The 21489-nt window shown below is 53.4% G+C and overlaps 1 long non-coding RNA gene across 1 annotated transcript in view; it reads right to left on the minus strand.

The window, feature by feature from the left end:
- Window positions 1–255: 255 nt before the first annotated feature.
- Window positions 256–21489, minus strand: part of LOC144736844 (uncharacterized) — a 29472-nt gene continuing 8238 nt past the window's right edge. The window contains exons 2-3 of the long non-coding RNA XR_013588835.1: window positions 1001–1171; window positions 256–430 (exon numbers count right to left, since the gene is read on the minus strand). This is a non-coding gene — a long non-coding RNA (uncharacterized LOC144736844). The remainder of the gene's footprint in view (window positions 431–1000; window positions 1172–21489) is intronic.

Genomic DNA, 21489 nt, shown 5'->3' on the forward strand with positions numbered 1-21489 from the left:
CTGGCATCGGGCGCGCATCGTCTCCGAGCGGCATCTGGCATCGCGCGCTCTCATCGCCCTCGGAGCGGAAGCCCTCGCCGGCACGACGGGCTCGGAGCGGGAGGCCAGCCGACACCGCGGCTCGGGGCGGGGAGCCGGCTCGGAATCCGCGCCGCCGGCGCGCGCGGCGGGGAACGCCTCGCTCGGCGCGGCTCGGCGCGAACGCCGCCGCCGCGGCGTGCCGGGGCTCGCCGACGCCACGAGCGGGAGCCGGGACGGTGGGGGGCGGGGGGCTCCGCTGGCACGGCTCGCTCGCTCCCGCGCCGCGCTCCGAGCGGGCGGCTCGCTGTACGCCGCGCGCGGGCACGGACAAAGGGGTGGCATCGCCAGCCGGCTCGTCGTGGCGGCGGCGGGGAAAGCAGCCCCACCCGTGCTGAAACCAACCTTTTGTCTGGGGGGGGGGGAGCGGCGGGCGGGGGGGCGGGTGAATTTCTCGTGAGAAGAAAAAACAAGCGCTGAGAAATTAAACGACAAATTAATAAATAACCCCCACAAACTAAAAAAAAATTGCTATAAATTTTCTCGGCAACGAACAAAAAATAAATAAATGCACGTCGATTTAAAAGAAGAGAGGGGTGGGGGGGGGGAAATCACCAAACAATGGCGTGGGGCTTTTCGCAAAAGAAATGAGTATTGACAGGCACATTATCAGCTTCAGGGGATGATCAATACCGCAGACCAATCAGGCCAAAAGCTTCTGCGTGCATGGCCTGGATATAAATGGCGGTCCGCTGGCATTGCGGCAGGACTGGTGCAAGGCGGACGGGCTAGCGCGCCGTGTTCCTGCCGTTCTGATTATTTTATTTTTTTATATTTTGCGCACTACAGGGAGAGGTGCCGCCACGTTCGAGGGAGTTGGTGACGCTACTCAAGAGCCGAGGCCCGCATCGCTCCGACCGGCAGCGCCGTTCTAATTGGTTTGCATCGTGATGTAGTCGTTTTTTTTTTTAATCCTGCTCACCGTGATCGCCGACGGGGGATATACGTGCGCGTGCCTGCGCCATGCTAGGCCGGCCTTGCAGCCAACGGCAGCGAGGTTCCGCCAAGCTCTCCCCGCCTGCGCCGCACAAGACGACCGCAGCCGTCGCCGCCGCCGCCGCTGCCGTCACCGCCGTCGCCGCCATCACCGGCGCTGAAGTTCGAACGATAAAAGTCGATCAATACGCTCGCCAATATCGCGCCGTTAATTTTCGGGCTCGCGGGGCGATTGAAGGCGGTCGCGATTTTCGATCGCGAAGAGGATTACAATTCACTAACGACGACGAGAAAAAAAATTAGCGGCGTCCGCCACTCACGCCCCTTTTGAGCGGGGCCGAAGTTTTGGATGCGGACGTCACCGTGCGAATACTTTCACTGCCACGCTCGGAGCCATCGCAGTGGCAGGCCGGCGGACGTGCAGTACGCGCGTGCGCGCGCACACGCTCGCTCGGCTCTGCGCGGCTCTGCCCTGCCCGTCTTGATTATTTTTCCTTGTCTGCCTTTGTTTTTCCGAGTGGCTTCTCTCCTCGGGCTTTCCCACCGTTGGGTGACAATTTACACCCTGGGCCGCCGCCAAGACCCAGACAACTTGCCTGCCATTCTGCATGTTAATTAGGAAGGGCCCTCCTGGCAAGCCTGAATTAATCAGCCCCCCGGCTCCCTGGCACAATTTCACGGGCAAAGTTTTGCAGCCGAATGCGTAATGAAGCTCGAGGAAGGGGGTACACTTGCCGCAGCGATCGGTGGGGGGAGATGCAATGCGAGCGAGGAAAATAAGCAAGTGGGATGTTGTTGTTTTTTTTTGCAATTAAAATTACGCGCCAAGCAAATAAGAGGATTGCGGAGAAGAGAAAAATGATGCACCGGGCTTCTGAATGGCACTGCAAATATTGCAGCGAGAAAAGAAGAAGAAACGGTGGTGGAATGCTGTTCAACTTTTTCTATTCTAATTTTTTTTTCATATCGTTTGCCTACAGTCTTAGCGGTGGATTTGATTGTGCGTGGAGAAACAACCGGGTCGATTGTTTCCAGGAGCTGCGGAAGACAAGAGGAAAAAAAAAACGACAAAAGGCGCTTCACTGCCCTAAAATTGTGCCGCGGAATTAATTATGTAGATTATGCACGCGCGGCGAACATGCAAATCGCCGAGTGAATGGCGGCTTTTGAAGTCAACCCTGGATACAAGGCTTTCGACGTCTGCACGAGTAATAACGAGTATGGATTAAAAAAGCGGGGAGAAATATATATATACGCACGCCGCGCGTGGGCTCCGCGACCGCCTCGTCAACGTGCGGCGCCGTGCCTGCCTCCTCCTTCGCCTGGAACCTACGAGCGGCCAAGGGAGATGAAACGCCCGCAGACGTCGCCGGGAATGTCTTGCAAAAATTACGAGAAGCGCCGCCACCGGCGCGTGCGTTTGGAGTACAATTAACGGGGAGGGGGTGCGGCGAGACAGCCGAGGTGGGGGGGGGGGGGGCGCCGTGGCTGGATAAAAAAAAATTTGCATGGCAAATGAACGTAGCTCGTTTCACAGTAAATGTTAATTAGCGCCCGCGCGCTCACTAAACGAAGCTGGCTCATGCCGGGGAGCCATCCGCAGCCGCCCCCCCCCCCGCCGGCCGTACCCGGGCTGCGCCGGCACGGCCGGCACCGCCGCCGCCGACGTCGCGCGCGGGCACGGAGAGCCGGCGCCAGCGCTCCACTGCGCGGGAGGAGCCGCCGCGCGATGGATTGGCGCGCGGAGAAGCCCGGGGCGCCACGGATGCCCACGTTGGCGCTGCCGCCCGGAAATACCCAGGGTGTGTGCGCGCGCAAGTACCGGGTGGCGGCGGCGGCGCCGTCGCGACTCGCGCGCCCCCCGAAAACTCGCGGGCGCACGCGAGGTGTCGCTGTCGGAGTTTGCGCCAGCCGCGGAAACTAACAAAAAATGTTTTTTTTTATTACCGCGGGATTTTTTTAAATTTTACATGTTTACGTTTCGTCGGCGTTAAATGAGTCGTAATTGTTCGAGATGGTTTTGTTTTTTCTAATTACAGCAACGCGCTAATTAAATCGCCGTGACAAATTGTGATGCGCAAAGCCTCGGAGTAAACCCCTGAGAGGCCGATGCCTAATTATGGCGTGTTCTTTGCCAAAAAACAATGGCACACTTTTATTACGAAAAATCGTACGAATGGGCTAAGGTTTCCACAAGCCAGCCTGATTTTGTGACGTGAAAAAAAATTCCTACTTAAATGTATTACATTTATAAAGGATAGAAAATACATAATTTATTTCATTGCAAACGATGACGGAATCATTAAGTTTTTTACAAATGATATATTTTTAAAAGTTACATACGTAATGTTGAACGTATTTATATTATATATATGGCGTGCAGCGCTTTTTTTTTTGCATTTGAGCGCTCTCTTAAAAATCCCAAACGGACGTTGGGAAAAAAGTTTTACTCTTGGCAAGTCTTAGTTTTTTTTCCTAAGCTACAAAAACGAAAACGACGGCCCCGCAAGTGCCGCGACACGACCCGCGGCGGATAAAAAAAACTGAGTTATCGTATCCATCCCTCCCGTTTGTGGACTCCGCCGTTATTAAAGCCACATTTTACGTCCGGAGACTCGAACCCTTGAAGCGCTGCCAAGATGTAGCGGAGGACATTGTTCCAGGGGGCCACTCGCTTTGAATGCCAAAACCGCCTGCTTGCGATAGCGGGGCGGCGGGGGGGCGCACGGTGTGTGTTTTGACGTAAATATCTAAATATACGTTACATTAAATAACGAGCAAGGAAAAGTTTAAGTTCTTTGGAAGGTGGTGGGGGGGTGGCGAGGCGGGGGGGGGGAAGTAGGAATATATATAATCGCAAAGGCGAAAACACGTCGGCTCGCCGAGTTATTTCAAGGCCCAAGATTCCTGGGCCCGCGGTCACTTACAGAGGTCCCGTCAACATTACAGACTGGCACAAATTCGGTCCAGATGGCGGGCAAACGGCGCGGGCAATTGCACCCGCCTCCCCCCCCCCAACAAAAAAAAACCCTCCGCCGCAATTACACCAACTTACGCACCGCGGCTCGTGGCGGCTTCGCAAGCGCGCGGAGCTGAAGGTCAGAAGCCATTACAGTCGCTTCCACTTGCGGTGGCTGGGTTGTTTTTTAAGCCGCTAATGATTTTAGACGCTTAAACCGAACGCACATGTTGTGGTTAGGAGGCTTGCTTAGAAGACCCGCCGGACACGCGCTTCTTCGTTGATTTACTCGGCACCGTTGTCGTCCATTACGAGTTGGGATGGTCTTTCGCATTCGTCCGTAAATTATTTTGCAAAGTTACTCATTTCGTATTTTGCTATTCACAGGGATGGTCACAGGGTCTCTCATAACCACTCACGAGTCGATATCCACCGATAAATCACACGATACCGTGTGCGTAATAATAATTGTGTATATATATGTACAATTCTGAATACTTGCGGAGCCGAGCTTATTTAGCCGAAATCTTATTGCGACCTTCTCTTGTTGTTAAAACATTTAAAAACAAATCGCATCACTAGATGGGAAAAAAATGTGCGAGTCGTGTCGCGGCAAACCGCGGTAAATTGGCAGCCGCGTTGAAAGCATTAACGAGTTTCGCTTCTAAGTCGCATAATTGGCGGCGATAAAAATAAAACCGATCGCTCTCGCGGGCCACGGGCAAGTTTTCGTTGCCACTGGGGTGAGGCTTCGATCTCCCCCCCCCCTCCCCAATTAATTAGCCGTAGCCACTTTGCGTCAATTAATTCCCGCTCGCGTCTCCGCAAATCAGGCCGCTTTGAAAACGGCGTCCCCACCGCCGCGAGCTGGCGAGGATGCGGCCTAGGAGGGAGGCGGCCGCTCACGTGTCGTCTCGACCCGGCTCTGTTGGGCTGAACATCCGTACGTACCCGCCGCTGCGTGCGGATGTGCATAGATATGCGCCTGTTTCACACGGAGCGCTGTTTGCTTTCGTACTCATTGCAGTGCTTCCACCGGTGACAGCTACTGAATCTTCTTGGTTCCTTCGGTAAAGTCACGTAGAAGGGAAATAATAAAATAATAAAAATAAAACATTATAAAATACAATTCTCACGACGTATTATGTATAATTTTTATTATTTTATTATTTCCCTTCTACGTGACTTTACCGAAAGAACCAAGAAGATGAATCCCTGCAGTCACGAAAGCTTTACATCGAAAAAAAACCTAATGAATCTTTCAAGATCGAGTTAAGTAAATGATTAAAATAACATTGCGTGGCCAAAAAAAAAGATATTAATATGCAATGAGGCCTATAAGATTAAAAAATATGTTTTCTGATGAACAATTTGCAAATCGGCATGTGAATAATTCTAACTATTTGTAGCTATTTAGCAACAAATCCTTCAATAGTCAAACATGTAAAATACATAAGCTTACCCGTATTAAAATGATAAAGAAACGTTTCTGGTACATTGCATTATGGGTAACCCTGTTGCAATGCCCTCTCTGATTATCTACGTAACACAATATCATCGTTCGCAATATGCACACGAGGGGGTATATTGAAGGCTGCGTGTCTCGTTTGCAAGCGGAGGCCCAATATAACGGGCAATTTAAACATAATATACAATGGGTCAAGGTAATCAGGCGCAAGGGCCCGGAGTGCAGAGTTCAATTAAAATCGATCAGGGACACGCGCGGACGAAAAGACAAACCCCGCAAAGCGCGACGGGAGAAAATGCACGAGCGCAGACGACGGTGCGACAAAAAAGTAAAAAGAAAACAACAAAACAACGCGCGATAGTTCTCGCCCCCGACCACGAAACGGACTTCCGCCGTAGGGGATCGCCGCGCAGGGCAACTGGCAGCCGGCGGCGCAAAGTTTGGGGAGCGGGCGAGTGGCCAGTGACGCACGCGACACGACTCGGCGTAGCATTCTCTAAGGGAACCCGGCCGCCCCCGCCCACCACCACCACCACCTCACCTTCTGACGCCTTTCATCTCCACGCCTCTGGCGATGCCAACGCTTTGTACGTCAACGGACAAAATCGAAAACGGCACCTTTGCTAATTATTTTATTTTTTCGCAAAAAACCTCCTCCTCCTCCCCTCTCACTCACAAGAGCAAGAAAAGTGCTTTCATGTGGCTGCAATTAAAATACTCTAGACGCCTGCCCGAGGCTGGCCTGCGTTAATGTGAGGATAATTTTAAAGTCAGGGTCAGACCACAACTTGGGAGAGCTCTGCTTAGAGGGCGGGGGGGGGAGAGAAAAAACTCGGCCTCATTTCTCACTCAATGTCAAAACCACCTCGCCCACCCCCTCGCCATCACGCCGCCCCTTAAAACGGCGGCACCACCACACTTCAAGAACTTTCAAACGATGGGGGGGGGGGGGAAGCCCAACTTAGTTACAGAAGCGGCGGATGCCTGCGTGGGAGAACGATGCCTGGTGCGGTAAAAATCATCGCCACTGGGGAGACAAAGGCGGCCGGGCGTGGTGCTGGCCACCCACCCCCTCGTGTGCCGTGCCGGCCTTCATAGGTGCTCGCTAACGGTACTTGCCCCAACAGTCTGTTAAGGCTACACGGGGGATCTTTGTCTTTGCGTGCGTATAAAACACATTTCTCTCCGCCGCTAAATGGTTAACTGCCTCGATTAACCCCGTCGATGCGTTCGCGCGCTCTGCCCGCGACGGCGTTACCGTTTTGACTCCGAGCAAACGCTGCCGCACGCATTTAAATCACGGGGACGCGCGCCGCGCAAACCGCAATTATCGCCGAGGCCGCTCAGTCGCCGCGAGCGGGCGGGATGGCGCCGGCGGCATCCCGCCGCGTGCCGACGGGGCCCGCGTGCCGACGGGGCCCGCGTGGCGTGTCGTCCAAAGAGCCGCTGGGGCCCGCGCTGAATCTCGCGTGGCAAATTGTAGCGTTCCGAGCGCCGGTGGGAGTGGGGGGTGGCGGGTCGGGGCGGAGGGAGCGTCTGTCGAGCTGGCACGAGAGCCACGCTTTTGAGCAGATGTTGAGGAAACTCAACTCCTGGTTAGAGACCACTTCTCGCCGCCGCCGCCGCCGCCGCGCGAGAAGGCGGCGATGCCGCGGCCGACGGCGACGGGCCCCGAGCGCGGGGGCTCGCTTCCAATTACTCGACAATAATTGCGGCCGCTGTTGCCTTTAGCCTTGGCGCTGCCGCTTTGTCTCTCAGGAGTGGATTGCTGCAAAAATGTCATTTGCTCGCCGAGCGGCGAGAGAAATCAAACGCATTCGCAGCGGCTGCGTTGGTAGCGGAGCACGAGCACCGCATTCGAGATTTACAACTGCCTGATGATAGAAATATATATTCTTGGTTCTTTCGGTAAAGTCACGTAGAAGGGAAATAAAATTATAAAATTACAACTATTAAATTCTCACGACGTTTCGATTGCAACACAAGCAATCGTCATCAGGTGTGAAAACCACAGCAGGAATTTTTTTGAAACGTCGTGAGAATTTTATTGTTTTATTTTTATTCTTTTATTATTTCCCCTCTACGTGACTTTACCGAAAGAGCCAAGAATATGAATCCCTGCAGTCACGAAAGCTTTAAATCGATAATATTCCGCAGGTTCTAGCGTCTGAGCGGTGGTGAAACGGCATGCTCGTACACTCAATTTCATTTCGCATCATTCGCTTGTCAATTCCACTGCTGGATGAAGGCCGCCTCGTGACGTTCACGTTCGCGGGGGTACGTCGGACCAAACCTCAGTGCGGGGGTTGGTGAGGTGGGGGGGGTGGGGGGAACCTGGGATGTTTGCCGTGACGAGGAATCGAACTCGGGCCCGCCGGGTTCATCGCACAGCGCGCTAACCACGGCACCACCGCTCCCCGCACACACACGTACGTGTTTTTGTATGCTTTGCAAAGTAGCGCATTGTATCTGTGACTCTTCTTCAGAGTCTGGCTCAGGGCCAAATTGTGCAGTGATAGCTTCCAGCATCGTAGGGATGGTAAAAGTACAAAGGCAAAGGTCTCCCATATAGCCTTTAACGCAATCTTGGGGCAAGTGCTGTCGGCGATCACCTACGAAGGTCGCCATGGCATCTGATGGGATAGGCGGACAGCACCACGCCTGCCTGGCCGCCTTTGTCTCCCTCGTGTGTGCGATGTGCGCACATTGAAACAGGCACTCATTTGAGGCCGAGTCGGCCTAAGGGAGGCCCAAGACTGGTTCAAATATTCGCCACTTTTGTTGGATCATGAGCAGGATTCGAACTCGATCACTGGGTTTGTGCGTAGTTTGCTAACACACTGCACCACTGCTCCCCACTAAGACTACAACACACACACACCATTTAAATAGTTAAAGCCATACAGTAATCTCGCTCTGAAAGAGGGTCATTGCCCAAAACGTCAGCCAAGTGCTTTTATCTGCCGGAAGGCAGTGTAGCCGAGGAAGGTGGAGTTTAGACGAGAGGACACACGCCATGAGTGGGCGAGCTTGGCGTGGCTCGCGCGTGGCGGGTCTGGTGCGTGGCGTGGCTCGTGCGCGACACGGTCGGTGCGTGGCACTGCTAATGCGTGGCAGGGCCCGTGCGTGGCACGGTCGGTGCGTGGCACTGCCGGGGCGTGGAACAGTGCGTGGCACGGCGTGTGGGTGGCACTGCCAGCGCGTGGCACTGCGTGTGGGTGGCACTGCGTGTGGGTGGCACTGCGTGTGGGTGGCACTGCCCGTGCGTGGCACTGCCCGTGCGTGGCACTGCCAGCGCGTGGCACTGCGTGTGGGTGGCACTGCCTGTGCGTGGCACTGTGTGTGGGTGGATGGCACTGCCCGTGGGTGGGTGGCACTGCGTGTGCGTGGCACTGCGTGTGGGTGGCACTGCGTGTGGGTGGCACTGCGTGTGGGTGGCACTGCGTGTGCGTGGCACTGCGTGTGCGTGGCACTGCGTGTGCGTGGCACTGCGTGTGGGTGGGTGGCACTGCCCGTGCGTGGCACGGCGTGTGGGTGGCAATGCGTGTGGGTGGCACTGTGCGTGGCACTGCGCGTGGGTGGCACTGCGTGTGGGTGGCACTGCGTGTGGGTGGCACTGCGCGTGGGTGGCACTGCGCGTGGGTGGCACTGCGTGTGGGTGGCACTGCGTGTGGGTGGCACTGCGCGTGGCACTGCGCGTGGGTGGCACTGCGCGTGGGTGGCACTGCGCGTGGGTGGCACTGCGTGTGGGTGGCACTGCGCGTGGGTGGCACTGCGCGTGGGTGGCACTGCGTGTGGGTGGCAATGCGTGTGGGTGGCACTGTGCGTGGCACTGCGCGTGGGTGGCACTGCGTGTGGGTGGCACTGCGTGTGGGTGGCACTGCGTGTGCGTGGCACTGCGCGTGGGTGGCACTGCGTGTGGGTGGCACTGCGTGTGGGTGGCACTGCGCGTGGGTGGCACGGTGCGTGCGTGGGCGCGTGCGTCTGCACGGCCGGTTGCCAACCAGGACGAGGCACCGGCGAAGTCGCGGGGTTCGTTGACAGTCGACGCAAAGCGACGGCTGGAGAGGCGTTTGCAGCGCTGTGCCGCTTCAGCCTCGCAAGTAGATGACTGTACAGAGTCAATTACAAATAGCATTGCGTATACAGTAACAAGAAATATCTGTTATGATGAGCGGAGGGGGAGTTTCATTTCGACATTTACAGATTTGAGTTCAAAATTCCCAAGCGCTGAGATGTTTTAAGCCAGTTGCTTTTCCTAGTGACTTGAATGGGAATAAGAAAACCCGTACCGAAGTAATTGCTGGGAAAAATGTCTGGGGTGACGGAGCTGTGATTTTAGGTCATTTTTGTTTGTTTTACCCAGACAAAAAGCTCCCTTGTTTTGTTTATTCGTGATCGCCGTTGCTACAGACCAGCATGACACGTTACTGCGTCTGCGTTGCTTCGTATCGTCTCCGAACCTTCGCTGTCAACCCTTCGCACGTAGTCGGTGTTTTTTTGCATTCAGACACTACGTGCGACACGATATCACGATGTGTGGTTCACACGCCGCGGGCCTTGAAAGGACTACATTCTTGCCGATGAATCGCGCAGCGCGGTGGACAAATGGGCGTTGGACAGCGTCGCAGAACCCATGCATATGCATTATTTTCCTGCCTTGTTCGTTTATGTAGATTTTTTTAAATTATATTCTTTTTTTTTCTGTGTTATTCGTATCGCACAATGAAGGGGGTTGGCACGAGGCCAGCCTCGCGAGTTTGCTTGGATCCCTCGTGGTGGTGGTGGTGGTAGGATCGCTCAACGGTAGGGCGGGCGGCTAGCAATTGGAGGGTTCAGGGGTCAACTCCTGGATTGGGGCGGCGGGGGCGGTGGGGGCGGTGGGGGCGGCGGGGGCGGTGGGGGCGATGAAATGAGCGCCGCTGTGCCGGGAAGTCGGCAGCGGTGGCCCGAGGTCAACTCGCGCCCCCGCCGCCGCCATCGGAACGTGGTCAGTGACACCGCTGGGAGATGAGCTGCCTGGGTACCGCCCGCGCTCTCCGATGACGTTTTCGGGTGAGGGCCGTTGCGACGTTTCGGCACGTTGTCCTGACGTCTCGCCCCACGTGCCGGCAGCGTCTTCAACGTTGGTTTTCCCACGAGAATATCACCCCCCCGCCATAGGAATATGGAATTACCACCACTGGCTCGGTGCTGCAAATGGGCGGGTGGTGGTGGGGGTGGCGTGAGCACCGACGCCTCAGTGGCTCATTGATTTTGGGGAGGGGGGTTAAAGGATCATCGCAATCAAAACGCAACGGGCACCGTCGCTCGCAGCTCGCGCCAGCTCGTTCACAATCACAATAGTTGCTTGTGCTGGAGGAATCCGATGAGCCTTGATGATCTTTCATCACAGCTGTCCAGTAGGGGTAACAACGTTACAACCGCAAACAACACTTCAAAACGATAGGAGTGCAACGCACAAGAAATCACCAAAACACATACAAGTGAAACTAAACCACCCCCATCCTACCAGGCGAAACCCACCGAGGTATTCACTTATTTTTCAGAAGCGACCCTGGCCACAAATGCCAGCTCAACAAAGTGGCACCATCATTTGGTCATTTATAGCAGCCAAAATAATGTAAATAATCCGCATGTGGAGATATAAACCGGAGGATCCCGGAAAACAAATCCACGCGACCACGGGGAGAACACGCAAACTCCAAATATGTAGGAGGCGTCAGGGCCGGGTTCGAACCCACGACCTCCTGCATACCAGGCGAGGTAGTCAACATCTCCTAGCCACAGTGATGATGATGAGAGAGACACACAGCCTCCATTGTGCAGGTGTGAGGGTCGGGATCGAACCCACGACCTCCTGCATACCAGGCGAGGTAGTCAACATCTCCTAGCCACCGTGATGATGATGAGAGAGAGACTCAAACTCCAAATATGCAGGAGGCGTCAGGGTCGGGATCGAACCCCCGGCCTCCTGCATACCAGGCGAGGGAGTTAACATCTGACCCACCATGGCGAGGTCGCTGTCAGATTCCTCACCCAATGCCGCTGGCTTCTCAAACTCAGGTGGGGTGTGGGGGGAGGATCAATCGTCGCGGCTGGCACCGATTGTAGGCGACGGCGCAACAGGATCACGATGCGAACGTGTCATCTCTCGTCAGACCACGGTGGCACCGGACCGGGGCGGCAGCGTCACGGTACGCCAGCACCGCCACCCCCCAGGTAATGGTGAGAATTCAAATCCTGGAGGTAAACAAAAAAAAAGAATCCCCGAACGGTCCCCTAATCGCGACAACGCGCTCCGTGCACGCGAACTTTTGAGCGGATGGGGCGAGAGAATGCGTGCGTCTGAAGCCACCGATCAGAAATCGCTGAGTTTCAGTGCAGTCGTTGACTTTTACCCAGCGTGACCCCGACGGGGAGCGGGGATAGAGTAGAATTCAGCGCTTCGAATATCGCGTGAGCATATCGCGTGATTGAAAAAACAAACAAGAAATATGACGGCGGGTAATTTTTAAAGGATTGCTAATTAGTGTCCCAGAGAGTAGGAAAATCATTGATGAGATCCTCAGTAGAAACGCATTATTTGAATGATTCTTCTGAATTGTCTACTGTTATTGATTTTCGTGATTTATGCGTTCATAAATATTGCAATTTTTGTTGTTGTTAGAACGACAAGTCGTGAAACATACAAGTCTGTGCTCTGCAGTTGCCCGAGTGAGAAGTGGGTGGGTGAAGGCCACCTCAGGACGTGTTGGTCGTTAGTCCAGACGATACACGCACCTGTTCATACGCTGAACTTCTTTCGCACCGCACGTAGCCAACCATGCTCATCGGAGGTGCGGGGGAAGGACAACAAACTATGGGTCTCTATGTGCGTCTATGGGTCTCTGTCTGAGTCTATGGGACTCTGTGTGAGTCTGGATCTCTGTGTGAGTATATGGATCTCTGTGTGAGTCCATGGGTCTCTGTGCGAGTCTATGGGTCTCTGTGTGAGTCCATGGGTCTCTGTGTGAGTCTATGTGTCTCTGTGTGAGTCTATGGGTCTCTGTGTGAGTTTATGGGTCTCTGTGTGAGTCTATGGGTCTCTGTCTGAGTCTATGGGTCTCTGTGTTAGTCTATGGGTCTCTGTGTGAGTCCATGAGTCTGTGTGTGAGTTCATAGGTCTCTGTGTGAGTATATGTGTCTCTGTGAGTCTATAGGTCTCTGTGTGAGTTTAAGGGTCGTTGTGTGAGTCTATGGGTCTCTGTGAGTCTATGGGTCTCTGTGAGTCTATGGGTCTCTGTGTGAGTCTATGGGTGTCTGTGAGTCTATGGGTCTCTGTGTGGGTCTACGGGTCTGTGTGTGAGTCTATGGGTCTCTGTGCGAGCCTATTGGTCTCTGTGTGAGTCTATGGGTCTCTGTGTGAGTCTATGGGTCTCTGTGTGAGTCTATGGGTCTCTGTGCGCGTCTATGGGTCTCTGTGTGAGTCTATGGGTCTCTGTGCGAGTCTATGGGTCTCTGTGCGAGTCTATGGGTCTCTGTGTGAGTCTATGGGTCTCTGTGTGAGTCTATAGGTCTCTATGTGAGTCTATGGGTCTCTATGTGAGTGAGTCTATGGGTCTCTGTGTGAGTCTATGGGTCTGTGTGTGAGTCTATGTGTCTCTGTGTGAGTCTGTGGGTCTCTGCGTGAGTCTGTGGGTCTCTGTGTGAGTCTATGGGTCTCTGTGTGAGTCTATGGGTCTCTATGTGAGTCTATGGGTCTCTATGTGAGTGAGTCTATGGGTCTCTGTGTGAGTCTATGGGTCTCTGTGTGAGTCTATGGGTCTCTGTGTGAGTCTGGATCTCTGTGTGAGTCTATGGGTCTCTGTGTGAGTCTATGGGTCTCTGTGTAAGTCTATGGGTCTCTGTGTGAGTCTATGTTTCTCTGTGCGAGTCTACGGGTCTGTGTGTGAGTCTATGTGTCTCTGTGTGAGTCTATGGGTCTCTGCGTGAGTCTATGGGTCTCTGTGTGAGTCTGGGGATCTCTGTGTGAGTCTATGGGTCTCTGTGTGAGTCTGTGGGTCTCTGTGTGAGTCTGTGTGGGGTGAAGTACACCGTTTCCACATTTCGTTCCGCCGTTCCTCATGCCGTGACTCATCACAGTTGCCGAGCACAGGGCCCAAAGGCTCAACAACGCTGAGTGGCCAGGAACAAACGGTGACTGTTGAGACCTGCAGTGTGGCGAGTGGGTGATTAAGTGAGCGAGCGAGTGAGAGGGTGGGTGAGCGAGGGTGGGTGGGTGAGTGAGAGGGTGAGTGTGTTGCTGAGACCTGCAGTGTGGCGAGTGGGTGATTAAGTGGGTGATTAAGTGAGCGAGCGAGTGAGAGGGTGGGTGAGCGAGGGTGAGCGGGTGGGTGGTTGAGAGGGTGAGTGAGAGGGTGGGTGAGCGAGGGTGGGTGGGTGAGTGAGTTAGTGCGAGGGTGAGTGTGTTGTTGAGACCTGCAGTGTGGCGAGTGGGTGATTCAGTGAGCGAGCGAGTGAGAGGGTGGGTGAGCGAGGGTGGGTGAGTGAGTGAGTGAGAGGGTGAGTGTGTTGCTGAGACCTGCAGTGTGGCGAGTGGGTGATTCAGTGAGCGAGCGAGCGAGAGGGTGGGTGAGCGAGGGTGGGTGGGTGAGCGAGGGTGGGTGGGTGAGTGATAGGATGAGTCTGTTGCTGAGACCTGCAGTGTGGCGAGTGGGTGATTAAGTGAGCGAGCGAGTGAGAGGGTGGGTGAGCGAGGGTGGGTGGGTGGGTGAGCGAGGGTGGGTGGGTGAGTGAGTGAGTGAGAGGGTGAGTCTGTTGCTGAGACCTGCAGTGTGGTGGCCGGAGGAGTTCGCAAGAAGTAAATGTTAACCGTGGCAGTGGTGGTAGCAATAGAAGAGTGATAAGCAGGCGGCTGACTGCCGGTCAGCGAGCAAGCGAATCGGTGAGCGCTGGATCACTAATCGCCCTGACCGCCATTACATTGAATCCTGTCAAGTGCGGCGAAGGCACGGAGTGGGCGCCCCGCCCGAGACGCGACGACAAGCGTTGCGCCGTCATAATTGTTCCGAGTTAGAGAAGGCCTCTTCAATGCCCCCCCCCCCTCCTCCTCGTCTTTAGCCGGATGAGTAACACAGCCGTTCCACGACGCGACAGTAACACGGAGCCACGGGCAGCGATGGAAAGAGAGGAATAACAAGACGAAAATCAAACGCAGCAGCAGCAGCACGGTCTCCAGGTCCTTTCATTACGCGTTACGTTGGAGGGGCACGACAGGATGGGCACAGCGTGAGCGAGCAAAACAATGTTTTGCATTATTATGCCGCTTCCTCCGTGCAATATTGGTATCTGCTGGTTTCCCTTATTGCTCCATTTCAATCCGTGACATCTCCCATCGCCAATTTTGGTCAGGTCGTCGGTTTATCCTCTGAAGCGTCTGGTCTCATTTACAATTTACTCTTAAAACGAGGTCAGTCGCTCCCGATGACACGATGTAGTTTCTCCCTCTCAACCCTTACCCCGACTCGACGGCCCCCGCACCACCGCAGAGCGGTGCGCAGGTTCAATAGCGCGGGGTTCGAATGCGTACCGAGTCAAAGACAACGCGGTGCTTAAGATGCGCAAGTGAAAATAGATTGTATCAGAGGTGAAGGGGTGGCTCAGAGGTCAAAACCCTTACGGCTGGCACTGCCGACAGCCCGCTGTTGTTCAAATCCGGATAAACGCCCTCGATTCAACTGCATTCTCGAGTGCGGATGATCGCATCTCAGCCAGGTACAACGATGACTGTCCCAACTGGAAACTACCGTGTTCAAATTTGATATTTTTCCTTTAGAAAAATGAGGACAGCAGAGCAAGGACAATCGTTGGAAGACGTTTATCCAATTGCTGCTAAATTTAGCTGCGAGAATTGCTTTTCAACTCACGGTGGAGCCGAAATAATCATAATTGGCGCCAAGTTAAACGCTTGTACTCCACGTGACAGTTTAATTAGTTTCCACGCCTAGAGAGGTGGTGGCGGTCACGGTGGTGGAGCGTACTAACGACACAAATACGGTCACATAATTACATGGCCTAAAAAACCAATTAAACTTATTTTGAATCGCAGCATTTCACTGTCAATCTTGCGGGCAAAAATACGCACGGATCTTAGCAAATGACTTCCGCAAGATGCCGTCACAGGGTTCATGGGTTTTATAGGTTTCTGTGAAATAATGCTAAAGTTAAACCCCCGGAATAAATGGACACACAGATGGACGTAACATTCCCAGCGCGTTGTGAATAAGAAGCAAATTGGGCTGCTTAAACAAATGGGGGGGGAAAAAAACCCATTTAAATTGCATCGCTCTTCTTCTCAATATCGACTGGGCGCATTCACTGCACGTCGATATGTACGCAAAACAACGACCGCTGGGACAACAGACAGAAGAAGTCAACACGTTCGTCAATAGCACTTGGCGGCACGCGAAAGAAATAGCAGGCGTATGACAAGCGGCGTTGTTTTGCCAATGGCCCTCCTTTCTTCGGAGCACATCAATGACAAAGGTCCATTACCCTAAACATTGCCTATTTTTTATTTTATTTTAAGGCCACATAGTTGTCGCTGACGGGCGTGTTGCGAGCTATTCTGTTCACAGGGCTTGCGCGCCGCTGCCAATGCAGCAGCAGCAGTAGCAGCATCGTGAAATAATTTGTTTCATCTTGAGAACAAAAAGAAGCTTGCGCACTTGTGTTTAGTTTGCAGTGGGCCATGACTTATGGAGCGCCGCATCTGCACGCTAACCGCAGGCCCTCGCACGATGCGATTGTTTAGCCGAAGCAGGAATTGGCAAGTGGACAGTCATCGCCGTTTGTTGTTCTGCTGAGATACATCAAAACGTGGCCGAGTAAAGAATTTATTGACTCAAACTAAATGGCGAATGTTCCACGCGTATCCGTTAAGGTACAATCGAGGGTTAACAGGAAATCAATCTTCTTTATTTATCAAAATGAGACCACCCTGAAATACGAGACAGAGAGAGAAAGAAAAACTAAATACTATTTAGAATTACAGAAAATAATAACAATCTGCGGAAAATGTCATTATTAAAAATCCTAAAGAAAAATACACAACATTTCTGCCTGCGATTGGGGCCGTGCAAGGTGAACAATTTCGCAGCGGGAACCCCGAGGCGCGGAGGACAGACCGGCTCCACACGAGCGGGAGGCGAAGTGATGCAAAAACACCCCCTGCCGAAATTGATGTCGTGCTCGTCAGATAATTCTTGCTGTTTGCGACGGCGTGCGTGACGCGCCTCAAATTGGGAACCTGGAATGAAACGGGGGGGGGGGGGGGGGAAAGGGCCCCGCCGTACAGCACGGCTCTCCATCGCCGCCGCAATCGCCGTTGCAATCGCCGTTGGCCTTCATCTCTCCACTGCTCGACGAAGGCCTTCCCCCAAGCCCGTCGTCGTCACTCGCGGCTCTCGTGATGCAAGCGTTACCACCTTGCTCCCGCACCACGTGGCTGATTTCTACGCAGCTCCATCTCCGCGGGCGACGTTACCACCTTAGGCTGCTCCCCCCCCCCCCCCCCCCCCGTAGTCTGGGCCACAAAGTCCTCCAGCCCTCCTCGCGTCGTTTCCTGCCCGAGCCCACGCGCTGCTCAAACTCGCATCGCGCTCGCTCGCCCACGAGTCGCTTCTCACCCGTCGCTCGGGGTCGCGGTGAGCGTGCGCCTCTCCTCTCGAGGTAGCCGCTTGACGTATTTTAATTGAAAATTCTTATCCGGTGCCGATCCGTCACGCTGCCCCTAAACAACATCTTTTCACGGGGAGACGATATTGCTTTTGTTGGCAGGAATGCCACAGTGCAGGGAAACGTACTCATATCCGCTGTCCTGTTATCCGCAATTCCAATTATTCGTGGCCCCAGGTGCTCTTAATTTTCCCAATGTGTTCTTGCGTATGATGGCAATACAATGTGTTCAGGAGCGAGATGCCAATCTCGAGATCTCGTGCTGCTGGCCACGATGAGTAGGGACTCGGCAGAGAGTTCGTGTCGTGTCGCTGTTCCTCATCCTCCTCCTCCTCCGTTGAATCAGCGCAGAAAGCAGTGGTGTGCCACATGTTCCACAGTTTGGTTTGCATGCCCACAATCACACGACCGTTGTGTGTGTTTCATTCATCTCGATGTGTGTCTTTGTATCCCTGCGAGTCTTTTAGCATTCTCTAGGAGTCTATGCATCTCGATGAGTCTCCATGTAATTCTGGATTCTGTACTGGTTTGATATGTAGTCCACAGTGTGGGTTTAATGGCCACAATCCCACTCCTGTGGCTTGCGTCTTTAATTTCACATTTTACGAAGGAGCTGAGCGCATCGGCCTGCCGCTTACATTTGATAGTTACGCACCACCAGCACCTTCGAGGAACGTCAATGCCAGGAGGTGTCGGAAGTTTGGGGTCTCAAACGAGACGTTTGGTTCTGGACGTTCAAATTGTTCCACTCTGTCCCGCCAGCTTTCTTTCAATCATCTGAGCGTCTCGCGCACCCCACGCTCATTTCAAAGGGCGTGGGGCCACCTTTGTCACGTGGGCGGGAGATAGCAGGCAAAGCCGGGGACGTTGGCCCAAGGGGGGCCAAGAGGAATAACGGAGCGGCAGCCAAGGATCGGATAGAACGCGTCCCACCCCGCCCGAGTGTGCATTCTGCGAAAAGTACCGTGGACTCGGGGTTAAGCTTTCCTGGGTAAATGAGGCCATCTTTTTTAGAATGAATACTTCATCAAATGATTGCGACCGAGGTCGCTGCGACACAGCAACACTACGATAGACCGCACGGCATAAGATCGGTCCCTTCAGCGACATATCACGATGTCACAATTACCGCTGTCACCACTAGTTGCATTTTCACGGAGGCATTTTATTTCCTGACAAAAAATTTCACCGAGATTTATGTTGTAAATAAATATATTTTACCCATTAAATTAGTTACTTGAATTTACATTATGTAATGGCAGTTATATATATTTTTTGGTGGATTAATTTAATTATCTCCTTGTAACTAACAGTTTGTGCATTCGTCTTGAACAGAGTCAAAACTAAATCATTAAAACTGTACCAGGTAAGGCCCACTGAGCTATACAGCTCTTCTTCAGAAGCGACCGATTGCAATGATCACAGATACGCATGGTGGGCTTACGTCGAATGATCTGCGGTTATTTATCCAAAGTGTACTGGAAGTAAAGACAAATTACGGAAAGCTGAAATTGCGATATCGGAGGGTGGGGAGAGGATGAAACAATTTATCCGCTGCTGCTGCTGCTGCTGAAGCTGCTGCTGCTGCTGCTGAAGCTGCTGCTGCTGCTGCTGCTGCTGCTGCTGAAGCTGCTGCTGCTGCTGCTGAAGCTGCTGCTGCTGCTGCTGAAGCTGCTGCTGCTGCTGAAGCTGCTGCTACTGCTGCTGCTGAAGCTGCTGCTACTGCTGCTGCTGCTGCCACGGCCGCTATTGCAGCGGCGGGAAGCGGCTTTCCGTTGTCAACAAAGCACGCACAGTTGACAACAACAAAAATAACGCGCACATTTGTCAATATGACTTTGGCCTTAAAATTAAAATATATATACAATAGACGGCGCTTCGGGCAATGTGCTATGAAGAAGAGAGCCGCTGCGCTGAAGCGTTGCCCCACCCCCCCCTTTTGTACATTTCCCTTCTGAGGCCGCACACACCAGCGGCGGCTGCTGTTGGCGAGTGCGTTACGTGTCTTCTACAGATAACGGAGCTGCGCATCGTTGGCCCCGCTCCGCTCCATCGCTCAATTTTTCTTCCGATATTACATTTTTTATGACCCCCCCCCCCCACCCTCCAAAAAATGATTAAAGCGCAGTTAATTGCCTTACCAAGTTAAATGTCTTGCCTAGGCCGAATTAATCATGAAATGGTAATTGCTAAATTAATCATCGGCAGGCAATTCTCGCTTTCAACGGCGTTATCCAGACCGTGTTACGGGTTCCCTTCGCGAATCGCCAGCGGAGGCACAGGATAGCAATCGGGGCACGGGGTAAGACGGTAGCAACAACAAACAGTGACACAAACACGATAGTAGTGCAGAGTACAGGAGAGGTAAACAAATCACACAAACACATACAACAACCAAACCATCCCCATCCTAACCAGACAAAGTCCACGGAGGCATCAACTGAATTGTTCAGAAGCGACCCTGGCCACAAATGACAGCTCAACAAAGTGGCACCATCATTTGGGCATTCATAGCAGCAAAATCATCTGAGTCCAAACGCACGCGACCACGAGGCGAGAGACACGCAAAACGCCCGCTCGGGGTTCCACTGCACGCCGTGGCGAGGAGGCACGCCGCGCAGAAGTTACGTGACGGGGACAGCCCAAGGTGGAGACAAAACATTTGCAGTCGGATTTCACAAAGAGAGGGCAAAAAATCCATCCCACGGCGATGGACAAAATGAGTACAATTAAAATGTCTCGCGCGTAATCTCCTGAAAAAAGCTAAATAATAGAGAATAAAAACAGATGCTTTTTTTCTGACATCATAAATAACCTCGGGAGAGGGGGGGGGACAAACACCCCCCCCCCAACCCCGCATACCCCCCCACTTTGGCACCCAAGCGACCAAAGATTACGCGGCATATTTTCTTCCACGGGGAGTCCAGCACTTATAAGCGGTGCCCTGCTAGGAGACCACGGTGGTGGTGGCGGCGGTGGTGGCAGAGGCGATGACAGAAGCACTGATGGAGCCAGTGGGGGGGGGGGGGATGGCATGTGCCCCCCCAATGATCCGATCGAAATCCCTAATTTATGTAGTACAATACACGTGTTAGTGAATTTTTTTCATATTTTAGGCAGGAAATGAGTTTTAAATTTAGATATTTTTCTGGGTTGGGACCCCCAGACAACCTGGAAGATTTGGTCCCCCCCCAATGTTGACTCCATGGCTACTGCCTTGACCCCCAGCATTCTGCTGAACCGTCACAATGCTCGTATCAAACGCGCGTTGTTTTTTTTTGGTTATTTCATCATCGGACAACTGCGTCATTTTGAATTCACCATTGTCGTCGTTAGTCCGGGCGTGATCAATCCACTACTGGATGAAGGCCTCCAAAATCCCACTGCCACCTCACGCGATCCCGCGATCGCTGCAACAATCCACTCAGCAACTGGCACGCAATATTTTTTTATATACACAAGGAATAAGATTCCCCCACATGGCCTGTAACAGGCTGCTGGGGCAAGTTCTGTTAGCGTGTTAGCGAGTAGCCGCACACAAGGGGGTGAGTGGCCAGCACCACGCCTGGCTGCATTTGTCCACGAGTAGCGATGATTTACACACCACACTGGCTACTCATTTGAGGCTGAGCCAACCCTTGGGGAGGGCCAAGACCGGTTCAGATAATCGTCTCCAGTGTTGGCCGCAAGCGGGAATCGAACTCGGGTTGCCGGGTTCGTAGCGCAGCAGCGCCGCTAACCACTACGCCACCCCCCCCCCCCCACTATACAAAGACAAAGATCCACAGTACAGCCTTAACAGTCTGTTGGGCCAAGTGCTACTAACGAGTAACAGCACCTATGAAGGCCGGCACAGCACACGACAGGGTGGGTGGCCAAACACATGCGCACACATATAAAATAAATATATATTCCGGATAATTCGTTCAGAATTTTATTTTTTTCTCCGTCCGTCAATTGGCAGCTTTTTAATTTGCACTCCGCGTGTAGGGTAGGGGCTTTTTTTGTTTTGCATCGAATCATTTTCCCAAATGACCTCTCAGAATAATGAACCGCGCTTTCAAAAACACCGAAGGGAAAAGAAAAAAGGGAGGCCCTCCCCCTCCCTGTTGTCATGCAAATGTTCATTTTCTCCCGGACGGCGCGCGCGGGGGCCGTGTTCGGGCTAAGAGGTCACCCTCCCCGGGACGGCCAGCCCCCCTTGTTGAACCACAGTTCACTTCCTCCTCTTTAGAACGGGGAGGACGGGAATGTCTCGGGACAGGTGGTGTGTGGTGGCGTGGGGCCGTGCCGCGTGACGTCTGCGATTGTTTTTTTGTTGCTGCTGTTC

The sequence above is a fragment of the Lampetra planeri genome, chromosome 63, assembly GCF_965212315.1.
Source record: "Lampetra planeri chromosome 63, kcLamPlan1.2.h2, whole genome shotgun sequence".
NCBI lineage: Eukaryota > Metazoa > Chordata > Hyperoartia > Petromyzontiformes > Petromyzontidae > Lampetra > Lampetra planeri.